The sequence below is a fragment of the Megascapheus bottae genome, chromosome 35 (genome assembly GCF_031878675.1).
Source record: "Megascapheus bottae isolate mThoBot1 chromosome 35, mThoBot2.hap1, whole genome shotgun sequence".
Classification (NCBI taxonomy): Eukaryota; Metazoa; Chordata; class Mammalia; order Rodentia; family Geomyidae; genus Megascapheus; species Megascapheus bottae.
This window is the reverse complement of record NC_143543.1, coordinates 4,491,706-4,504,578: the sequence shown is the minus strand read 5'-3', so window position 1 is coordinate 4,504,578 and position 12,873 is coordinate 4,491,706. Positions and strand designations below refer to the sequence as shown.

The following is a 12,873-nucleotide window of genomic DNA, read 5'->3' as shown; positions in this document are numbered from 1 at the left end:
CAACACCCCTTCATGTTAAAAGCTCTGGAGAAACTAGGAATCCATGGAACATTCCTCAATGTAATAAAGGCTGTGTATGAGAAACCTACTGCTAGTATTACACTTAATGGTGAAAATCTAAAGCCATTCCCTCTAAAATCAGGAACAAGACAAGGATGCCCACTCTCTCCACTACTCTTAACATAGTACTAGAATTCCTAGCCAGTGCAATAAGGCAAGAAGCAAGCATAAAGGGGATCCAAGTAGGGAAAGAGGAAATAAAACTATCCCTCTTTGCAGATGACATGATTCTGTATTTAAAGAATCCTATAGACTCTACCCCAAGCTCCTTGAGCTGATCCAAAGCTTTGGAAGAGTAGCAGGCTATAAAATCAACCCTCAAAAATCAACTGCCTTCCTTTATGCCAACAGTGAGAGGAATGAGGCAATAATCAGGAAAGAAACTCCTTTCACAATAGCCTCAAAGAAAATAAAGTACCTAGGAATTAGCTTAACTAAGAATGTAAAGGACCTTTTTGACGAAAACTTCAAAACCCTAAAAAAGGAAATTAAAGCAGAACTAAGGAAATGGAAAACCTCCCATGCTCCTGGATTGGAAGAATCAACATTGTGAAAATGACAATCTTGCCAAGAGCTATCTACAAATTCAATGCAATACCCATCAACATCCCAATGTCATTCTTTAAAGAAATAGAAGAGGCAATCCAAAATTTCATATGGAATAATAAAAGACCCCGTATAGCAAAAACACTTCTTAGCAGAAAGAACAGCGCTGGAGGAATTTCAGTTCCAAACTTTAGACTCTATTACAGAGCTATAAGTCTCAAAACAGCTTGGTACTGGCACAGGAACAGGCCTGAAGACCAATGGAATAGAACTGAGGACCCAGATATTAAACCACAGACCTATGGCCACCTAATCTTTGACAAGGGAGCCAAAAAAATAGAATGGAAGAAAGACAGCCTCTTCAACAAGTGGTGCTGGCAGAACTGGTTAAGCACCTGCAGAAAACTAAAGCTGGATCCTTCTTTGTCACCTTGCACTAGAATTAACTCCAAATGGATCAAAGACCTGGAGGTAAAAGCTGACACACTGAAAACTCTACAGGAAGGAATAGGAGATACACTAGGCCTCCTTGGCACAGGTCGAAACTTTCTTAATAAGGACCAAGAATCACAACAAATCAGAGAAAGGCTGGAGAAGTGGGACTGCATTAAACTGCAGAGCTTTTGTATGGCAAAGGACATAGCTAGTAAACTAATCAGGAAGCCTACAGAGTGGGAGAAGATCTTCACCAACCAAACAACTGACAAAGGCCTCATATCTAAAATATATCAACAACTCAAAAAATTGAATCACTCCATAACTAACCTCCAAAGTAACAACCATCCCATTAAAAAATGGGCCAAAGACTTAAAGAGAGTCTTCTCTGAAGAAGAAACAAAAATGGCCTATAGACACATGAAGAAATGCTCAACATCTCTGGTCATAAAAGAAATGCAAATCAAAACAACTCTAAGATTCCACCTCACTCCAGCTAGAATGGCCAGGATCAGGAAAACGAATGACAACAGATGCTGGAGTGGATGTGGCCAGGAGGGATCACTACTACACTGTTGGAGGGAGTGCAAACTCGTCCAACCACTATGGAAAGCAGTGTGGCAGTGCCTCAAAAGGCTAAACATAGAACTCCCCTATGACCCAGCAATTCCACTACTTGGCATTTACCCAACCATCCAGAAACAAGGACATACTAAACCCACTAGCACGACCATGTTCATTGCAGCACTATTCACCATAGCAAAGATATGGAACCAACCTAGATGTCCCTCAATTGATGAGTGGATCAACAAGTTGTGGTATTTGTACACAATGGAATTCTATGCTGCTGTCAGAAAGAATGACATCGCCCCATTTGTTAGGAAATGGAAAGACTTAGAAAAAATCATATTAAGTGAAGTAAGCCAGACTCAAAGGAACTTAGGCTCAATGGTTTCCCTCATTCGTCATAATCAGTAGAAACCTTGGGCTCTACTAGCATAGATTTGCAATAGAGCAAAATCTTGATACATAAGGACATATAATGTGAAGCTAATTAAAAGGACCTCCAGGATAGTGAAACGAAAGCCATATAATGAATGATTGTTGTCCTTAATGTACTATGTTGTCTCTCATCTCCTATGCTGTCCCTTGTTATGTCATATTGGTATAGTATCTCACTTTGTTATCTAATATATTGAATTTATTTGTATTTGGATATTTGAAATTTGATAGGGAAGGGGGGAAAACCAAGACGGGTGGGGGGTGTGGGGGGGGAGGGAAACGGGTACCAAGACATGTGAAAGGGTATCAATGTATGTGAATTAACGCACCTTCTATCTGGAAAATATCATGTAACCTTTTTACTAATTACAATAAAAAAGAAAAAAAATTGCTCAATAGCATCAAACTTCATCAAGCAAACCTTACTTTCACTGAAACCATACACAGTGATGGACAGATCAACCAGGAAGAAACTAAACAGAGAAACTTAGATTTGAACAACTATGTAGACCAACTAGATGTAACAGGCATATGCAGATTATTCCACTTAGAAACAACACAATATACGACTTTTTTTCAGCAGCACGTGGAGCATTTTACAAAATCGACCACATTTTAGGCCATAAAACAAACCTAGGTAGATTCAGAAACACCGAAATTTTTCCCTGCACTCTCTCAGACCACAGGGGCATCAAATTGGAACTGAACACCCATCTCCACCAACAAAAACCCTGTAACTCATGGAGACTGAACAACACATTGTTGAATCACCAATGGGTCATCGAGGATATAAGAACAGAAATCCAACAGTTTATGAGATTTAACAAAAAGGAGCATACAAAATACCAGCTCCTCTGGGACTCAGCAAAGGCAGTACTCAAAGGAAATTTTATAAATCTGAGTGCCTACAATAACAAATTGGAAAAATCAAAATCCAATAATTTAATGTGTCACCTTAAGCTCCTGGAAAAAGAGCAACAAACCAACCCTATCCCATTAGAAGGAAGCTAATTATTAAAATCAAAGCAGAATTAAATGAATTGGAGACCAAAAAAAGATAGAAAGAATCAACAAATCATGTAGTTGGTTCTTGAAAAAATTAACAAAATTTACAGACCTTTAGCGAATCTTACCAAAACAAGAAGGGAGCATACCTAAAATATAATCACAAATGAAAATGGTAATATGATGACAGAATTTACCAAGATCTAGAGCATCATGAGGGAATACTGCTCAAACCTTTATGCCAACAAATTTGAGAATCTAGAAGAAATGGATGAATTTCTAGCCAATATTAACATATCCACACTGAACCAAGAAGAACTAACCCAACTCAACAGGCCTATTTCAAGCACTGAAATAGAAATGTCAAAAGAGGCTTCTACCTAAGAAAAGCCCAGGGCCAGATGGATTCCCAGCTGAATTCTATAAGATCTTCAAAGCAGTTGGCAGAGTACCATAATTTATAATAACATAACAATATTTTTGGAACATCAGTGGGAGTAGAATTGAGTCCCATATCTAGCCTACTAATATCTAATCGCAGTAGTCCACTTATCTACAGGAAAGTATTTCCTGAGAAAATATTGCCATCTGTGCTCAATATCACACATAACATTGTATTCAATCCAAACTACACTTCTCTTCATATCTATTGATATCTAAGAAACACCCACCGGCTGAAAGTATAACATTTAATGTTTCTTAGAATATTAATAAAAATAGTCAGACATATTCTGGGCAATTAAGAGAAGGAAAATCAGCAAAACATGGGTAGATAGACTTGAGAAAGAAAAATATGCTAAACTGGGTACTGATGCTTCATGCCTGTATTTCTAATTTCTCTTGAAGCTGACATCTGAGGATTATGTGTTGAATTCATCTTAGGCTTGGTGTCTGGGAGACTCTTAATTTAAAGTTAACATCCAAAAGTGCCAGATATGAACCTGTGACTCAGTGGTAGAGCAATATCCTTGAGCCAATAAGTTCAAAAACATTTCCCAAAAGCAGCAGAACAGAAATAAAGATAAACAAACGTACCAGCACCATATAAAGATATATATTTTCTATACCAGGGAAGAGAATAATTTTTAGCACTGCCACCTTGTCTTCAAACTATGGGAGGCAATCTCAGGATACACTTGTCAAACAAGCAATTGAGAAGAATGAAAATATAGAGGCAATGACATTTTATCCTGCAACAGGCAAGGAATATGTACCCAGATCATCTTCAAATTATGTTCTTTTCTTGAAGTTCTTTACTTTTATACAGCCATTTGTTAGTGAGAGATATTTATTACAGTTTGTGTCTAGATTGTGAAGCATATCTGACATAAAATAATGATGCAATGCTTAGTTGGAAACACTGATTACTTGCCTACCATAAAGTGTGTGTGTGTGTGTGTGTGTGTGTGTGTGTGTGTGTGTGTGTGTGTGTGTATGAGATAGATAGATAAATAGATAGATAGAGAGAGAGTGTGTGTATTTGTGTATGTATGTGTTTTCTAGAACAGGAAATGAATGGCAAAATGTTCTTTGTGAGTTTATTTTCTCAAGGCTAGGACTTTGGCACTTCAGTTACAGGTCTCATTGCATATTTGAGTGTTTAATTGGAGATAAAAGTCTCATACGCTGGCTATGAACCTCAATCATCAGACAGAAGCCTTCTTAGTACTTAGCATCACAATCATAAGCCACCACCCTACAGTAATAATTTTATAACTACCCTCAAAATGTAAGTATTAGCAAATAAATCTCAGACCACTGGTCATCATGGAAGGAAATGTGTCTGCATCCTTTTAGTTCAGAACTCATGCCACTGATTCAGATTTTTTGTAATAGCATTACTTCGTACTCTACATTGACAGCTGGTATAGAGGAGATACAGGGAACTGGGAATAAAGTGTAGAGGTTACATCCCTGGAAAGACAGCAAACCCCAAATCCTCTCCTAACAACAGATAGAAAATTACTCCACAGTAGATACAAGATAATACAATGAAAGTACTCCACTTCTTGTGCATAAGGATGGGAGTTCAGGGTAGAGAACACAGCACATTCATATGTGCACTTGGAGTTCTCACAGCTATAGCTCATACTGAAAACAAAACAGTACATGAAAAGGTAACTTTGAGTTACTTACGGCTTGTTCTCTTCATGACTAGAGGCATCACTGGTACTGCCTTTTCTTCCCAAAATGTAGAGAGGGAAAAATCCAGAAATCATCACATCTCCATCCAAGCCTAAGTTTTGCTTCCCTGCCAATGAGTTGCAGTTTCCTTAAATTCCTCTACCATACAATAGTATTAGGTCCTGCAGAAACAACCACAGGAAGGCAGAGAATATGGGCATAAAACAACGATTTGGGGAAGACTTAGGAACCAATCAAAACACAAATGATCTTTTTGTTCAAATTCTATCCAATCAGGGTATACTGTGATGGGATCTCCCTTAACCTCCTATCATCGCAAATAAAAACCACTTCCCCACGCCTTTTGAGATTCACACCCAGCTGGCCCTCCTACTTTAGTATGTGCTGGTGTGAGTCCAGGATGGAGCTTGCCCTGCAACAAAGACCCTTTTGCTTTTTGCACCTGTGCTGGTCTTCTGATGTTCTTTGAGGATACTTCAATCTGGACATTTCAACGGAAACAGAAAAACCTGGAAGTAGTGCTTTGGCTATGTATGTTATTTATACACAATAGATTTCTATGTTACTATCAGAAAAAAAGTGCAAATTTTGTAATTAAATGGAAAGACTGGGAACTTTTTTTTATTATGATCAGTAAATCAGACCCAGAGATGACAAAAGTGCATTTCTAGCGTTGCAAAACCTCAAGGATAGTGCTCTGACTAGCAAAACAAATTTCAATGTTGAGTAGGAGATGATGGCCAAAAGAGAATAACGAAAAGTAAAACTCTCTCCACAGAAGCAGAGTTTTAGTTTCCGCCCCGGATTTATACATCTAGGAATTCACAAAAATAAGATTTAATTCTCCAGATATAAAACAAAGAATAGGTGAGCTGAGTCATGGAAATTAACCATGACAACATTGACCTAGCATCTGGGCTTCAGCTGTTCCTTCACTTTGAATTTAACCAGAAAAAAAGGGAGACCAAAGCTCATCCATACAGTTGGCTGCTCAGCACCCAGCTGGCCTAGCTCCCCTCCCTGACCCCAACATGTGGCCAATGACCCCGTGGTGGTGGGGAGGGGAGAGCAAGGCTGGCAGCAGGCCAGCAACAATCCTGAATTTTTGGGAGGGCTCCCAACTGTTCAAGGAAGAGCCTGCACTCCTACCTGGCTTTTTTCAGGATCCCACAGGACCTGGATAGGTGTCAGAAGTGGGTGGAGAATTGTAGGAGAGCAGACTTGGAAGAAAAAAAAACACTTCATCAGAGAAATACACATGATTCACACTGAGACGTCCATGATCTGTAGAACTAGTCCTCACAGGACAGTTGAACGGTATCTATGTTGGACTGTGGCTGACTGAGCAATGGGCTCGTATTCCACCCATTTAAATTCATGCAAAGCCCATCAGCTGGGCTGACTCTGCTACTGTTGCCACCTCTGACTTGGCTCACCGTTTATTTGGAGAAGACCTCTGTATCATAATAGCTTCCCTGATGTGACTCCATAGACTGCAAAGCCTAATGATAACCTAAAATTCTTCTATGGAGAGATACTAGTTGCTCATTGGAGAAATAATTTCTTCCCTGCTCTTTCCGTCACCTTCTCCTACTTGATATCGAATTTTTTCTCACTCTGATCATGATGTCTTTCAGGAAGTCTAATAACAAATGCTGCCGAAATTAAGGGCAAAGGAACAATTACACATGATTCAAGTAGGTTACACAAGGAAGTATAAAGAGCTTTATGATATTAAGCATGCCAACTAACTTGTGGGAATGAGGCACATTGCACATATATATGTATTTTTTTGTATAGAAGCTCTTTGCATGGTTATTTTACAATAATGAAAATTTAAAAATTTAAGTGATAAAGAGATCCTATAAGAAACCTCCACACTGCTTTCCAGAGTGGCTGAATTAGCTTACAATCCCACAAACAGTGCAGTACTGTTCCTTTATCTCCACAAGCCTGCAAGCATTTGTCATTGTCTGAGTTCAAAATCTTGGCCATTCTTGTTGGGGTAAGATGGTATCTTAGGGTTGTTTTTGTTGGCATTTCCTTTATGAAAATGAATGATGAGAATTTTCTCATCTGCTTTCTGCCATTTTAACCTCTTCTTTTGATAAGTCTCTCTTTTCTATCCTGAACATCATAACCCAGGATATGATAAGGACACCTGCTCAGCTATGTTCATCTCTGCACTATTCACAATAGCCAAGGGATGGAAACAATCCAGATCCCCTACTGCAGATGAATGGATAAAACATGTGATATATATATATATATATATATATATATATATATATATATATATAAAATGGAATACTACATAACCAACAGACAAGATAAAATAATGGCATTTGGTGGTATGTGGATGAATTTAGAGCAAATCATGTTGAGTGATATAAGTCAAGACCAAAGGAAGAAAAAGCGCATGCTGTCCTTAATATTGGGCTATTTGATCCAAACAGTACAAGAGCAGTGACTTCATAATTCCATACCCGATGCTATGGACAAGGTATTAGAAATACAAACACAAAAATACAGACATAAAAATTTGTGACTCCAAAATATGATCATACAAAATGTAATGAATAGGCTATTACAATAGAATGGAATTCTCATTAGAAAGTACAGAATGGGATTACAATCCTTAAGTAAATCTGTTTTCAAGGGCCATTGAGATGTCTTCATTGAAAATGTGTCTAGTAGTGATCCTTCCTAGCCACATCCCCTCTAGCATCTGCTGTTATTCGTTTTCCTGATCCTGGCCATTCTAACTGGAGTGAGGTGGAATCTTAGAGTTGTTTTGATTTGCATTTCTTTTATGACCAGAGATGTTGAGCATTTCTTCATGTGTCTGTAGGCCATTTTTGTTTCTTCTTCAGAGAAGACTCTCTTTAAGCCTTTGGCCCATTTTTTAATGGGATGGTTGTTACTTTGGAGATTAGTTTTGGAGTGATTCAATTTTTTGAGCTGTTGATATATTTTAGATACGAGGCCTTGGCTAGGGGGGATCACTACTACACTGTTGGTGGGAGTGCAAACTCATTCAACCACTATGGAAAGCAGTATGGCAGTGCCTCAAAAGGCTAAACAGAGAGCTCCCCTATGACCCAGCAATTCCACTACTTGGCATTTACCCAACCATCCAGAAACTAGGGCATACTAAATCCACTACCACAACAGTGTTTATTGCAGCATTATTCACCATAGCAAAAATATGGAACCAACCTAGATGTCGCTCAGTTGATGAGTGGATCAACAAGTTGTATTCGTACACAACTGAATTCTATGCTGCTGTCAGAAAAAATGACATCCCGCCATTTGTTAGGAAATGGAAAGTCTTAGAAAAAATCATATTAAGTGAAGGAAGCCAGACTCAAAGGAACTTTGGCTCAATGGTTTCTCTCATTTGTCATAATCAGTAGAAACCATGGGCTCTACTAGCAGAGATTTGCAATAGAGCAAAACCTTGATACATAAGGCCATAGAGTATGAAGCTAATTGAAAAGACCTCCAGGATACTGAAACAAAAGCCATATAATGAATGATTGTTGTCCTTAATGTACTATGTTATCTCTCATCTCTTTTGCTGTCCCTTGGTTATCTCATATTGTATCTCACTTTGTTATCTGATATATTGAATTTATTTGTATTTGGATATTTGGAATTTGATAGGGAAGGGGGGAAAACTAAGACGAGAGGGGGGTGTGGGGGGAGAGAGGGAAATAGGTACCAAGACATGTGAAAGGGTATCAATGTATGTGAATTAATGCACCTTCTATCTGGCAAATATCATGTAACCCTTTTACTAATTACAATTAAAAAAATTTAAAAAAAGAATAAAAATCATATTAAGTGGAGTAAGACCCAAAGGAAAATAGGCTCAATGGTTTCCCTCATTTGTAATCATTAGTACAAATCTAGGCCTCTTCTATCAGAGGATTACAATAGCTCAGAACCTATCTACATAAGCTCATATTGGATGAGACTAAATGAAAGGAACTGTAGGAAATGGAAACAAGAACTTTCTATTATGTGATTGTTGTTGTTAATATACTATGTTATTTCCCTTCTCTTTTGTTGCCCTTTGGTTAACCTCATGTTGTTACTGTATCTGAATTTGTTAACTGGTATATTGTATATGCTATTTGTTTGTTTGAAATAGGAAAGGGAAGGAGGGAAAACAAGATGATTGGGAGGAGGTTGGGGAGGGGGAAGTGGGGACAAAACATGAGAAGTGGTATCAATGTGTGAGAAGTAATGCATCTACTACCTGGTAAATGTATCTGTAATGCCTCTATACATCACCCCTACAATAAAAAATAAATAAATTTTAAAAAGTACATGTGTCTAATATATTTTGACAACTAGAAATCATAGTTAGCTATAATATTAAGGCTTGTAATGGAGAACTTTTTTTCTATTATCACATGTTCTCAGACAAGTACATCATGAAAAAAAACGATTTGTGTGTGTAGAAAGTTCAGTAAAAGTTACCAGTTTTGTTGGGGGCTCAGTGTGGAGTCAGATTGAGTTTGCACCTGCAGTACTGCTTAGAGCTTAGCACACAAGGAAATGAGCTGCCATGAAAAACAAGTTGTATCATAATGAATGATGCCAAGCTTACCAACTTTTAGCTGTGTCAACAGTATTGTGAACTTTCTGGCTTTATCAATTATTGCTGGGGTGCTATGTCTGAAACTTGCTTGTTGTTTTGTATGAAAGTAACCCCTGGATGTTTCCTGTTCTAAGATAGTATATAAGACTAGAACCAAAAATAATGATGCTACAGTATAAATCTGCAGTCTCTTTAGGCTCCAGTCTTAAGCTGTAGACCTCCCGATCCCATCTGTTTCTTGTGTTTTTCTTCTCATCCTCACTCCCTAAATCAGGAATCCTGCCTTGATGCTGGCTGGCTCTGTCATAGTTTGAAGGAGCAATTTCAGAATACAAACATGCAACACACTTATGACAATTACTTTATTGACATGAAATTGCTGGTTTCACCAACGTCATTGCTGAATTAGGCAACAGCATATGGCTGCTTTTGGGGAGGCCTCTGTACAATAGCTTGAATCAAATAGAAATCTGTGGATCTTATGGCAATTTGGTGTGCAAATTGACCATCTGTGTATGATGCCCTAATAACTTTGGTTGACATGTCACTGGGAAAGAATTTTTTTCTAGCCATTTCTATGTGCATCTTATGTAGTATCCTCTGATGCAATCCAGTTGCATCATCCTAAATGGCTTTCGTGAAAGTAGTTCCTTGGCACAGATGTTGAACCAAATTTATCAAAGTTAACTTACTAGGGCCTCACAGTAATTTTGGAGGAAATCCATGTCACCTGAGATGAACAAGGAGAATCTGAAAACATGTTTTCCAAGTCGTGGTATTCTCCAGGATGCATAGCCACAGCTGCAGGGCTGCAATAAAAGAGTTTTGCATATTCTGCCTGTGGCTTCACCAATGGATTTGGTGGAAGATGAGCTACAGTGTCAATACAAAGACAAAACGGCACCTATACAAAGATATATGAGCGTATATACCTGACAATGTGGGCAACTTCTAGCCAGAATTTCAGCTGGACAGATATTTCAGAGATGTGTCCTTTGATTTTTACACTCAGTCTTCTCAAGCCATAAGTAACTCAATATTTTATTTCCATATAACCTTTTGTTCTCAAGATAGGAAGCAGTTGAGGGAAGTCCTAGGTACACAGATGATGTTATCCATCTGTACTACTATGACATCCTACTCCCTATGCACTGGAAACAGTTTAATTTCTTTGTTTTATTTTGAAGCTATTTGTGATAATATTCTGCCTGCTAGTAGTAGAGCACCCTGGTTTTCTTCATTTCCATATCTGTAAGCTCCTCACTTCCAGCATTACTTTATCCACTGCATCCAAGTTGTCATTGCAGGGGATTAAATGATGTTATTACTACCAACCAGAGTCAGTGGCATGAATTCAATACTAAACGCCTTCAGAAACATTTCCTTCCTCACAGACCAGTGGTCTGAGAAGATCTGTTTGGTAACTTGTATTGTGAGGATATCAATACAAATTCTTATTGTAGGCTGGTGGCTCATGACTGTCTATACTTCAGTATGCTGGAGGCTGTTATTTGAGGACTAAGGTCTGAAGCAAGCACCAACATAAAAATTCGTGAGACTTTTATCGCCAATTAACCATCCAAATCTGGAAGGAGAGCTGTGGGTCAGGTGGCAGAGTTCTAGCCTTGAGAAAATAAGCTCAAAGACAGTATCTAGCCTCTGATTTCATGCCCTAAGATACACACACACACACACACACACACACACACACACACACACACACACACACATTCTCTTTTACTGCAGACAAATAGTTACTTTTACAAACTAACCACTCTAACACTATTTCATGTCAGATATGCTTCAGGATCTAGGCATGACCAGGCATTGTAAAAGATCTTTTATGATAGACTTTAGTCTGCTCTCAGTAAGTTTTGGTTTACTCATGTACATATATATCCTTGGCTCTTGTCCTGGAACAGAGGGCCTCAGTAATAAATGCCTATACAAAGAAAATGAAAGGAAGAGAAGGGGAGGGGAGGGGATGGGATGGGAGGGAGGAGGCTTAAGGAAATGGCTATTTGGAGCTCTAAGAAACTCTAACAGCCTACTCCACATGTATTGTAAGAAAAAAATGTCACTGCCTCTATCATTTTCATTATTTTTCAGCTGCTTAGGTGACAAGTGGGTCATTGGGTATATGCCCACATTTGGGAGCTAAAACGGCAGTGATAAACCTGAAATATTACATATATGTCTTTATCTTATATGTCACTGATGCTTCCTTATCTTTATTTCTTTTGTGCTGGCCCTGGGATCCCAGCACCTGAATATTCTTTCTGAGCTTTTTGAATGAAGGCCAGTGCTCTACCACTTGAGCCACAGCTCCACATCTGGCATATTTTGGATGTTAGAGATGGAGTCTCAGACTCACCTACTGAGGATGGGTTCAAACATGGTCCTCAAACCTCAGATTTCTGAGTAGTTAAGTTTGGCGACGTAACACATCTTTCCCTTAGCTTATTTTGTTTCTTCACCACTATCGTCCTATGTTTTTCTAATTTTCCTTCTCTTAAATTTCCCCAAACATATTTCAGTCCATTTGCACATTAGTGCTAAGATAGACATATTAAGTAGTATAGTTTCAACAGATTGATGTTTCTTATCTATCTGCAGAAAAGAAGAAAAGTATGGTCTGGGTTAGGTAAAATTTTATATTTGGTATTACAGACATGAGTATTTACTCATGAAGTTATTCATATAGATAAGTGTATTGCTGCAACTAGAAATTGGTAAGTTAGAGATTTGACTCAACTCTACATCCACTGATGCTCCAAATTTTTTCTCAATTGTTATACAATAGGGTACTTTTGTCACTCAACTGATTCATATTGTTCTACCTTAGATGCCATCTACTTTGATTGTATTTATGGCCATATTTATACTTTGTCACATATCCTTTTTTCTCTCTCATATCACTTGAGCCACCCATCTACTTCTGGCTTACGATTGGTTAACTGCATATATGAGTGTCTTGGAGAAATTTGCAATACAGCAAAACCTAGATACATAAGACCATACAGTATGATGCTAAATGAAAGGACCTCTAGGATATAGAAACAAAAGCCATA

At 38.2% G+C, this 12,873-nt stretch overlaps 1 pseudogene; it reads right to left on the bottom strand.

The window, feature by feature from the left end:
* The window catches only part of LOC150042543 (vomeronasal type-2 receptor 116-like), a 72,375-nt pseudogene that overhangs the window by 10,881 nt on the left and 48,621 nt on the right, over window positions 1-12,873 (bottom strand).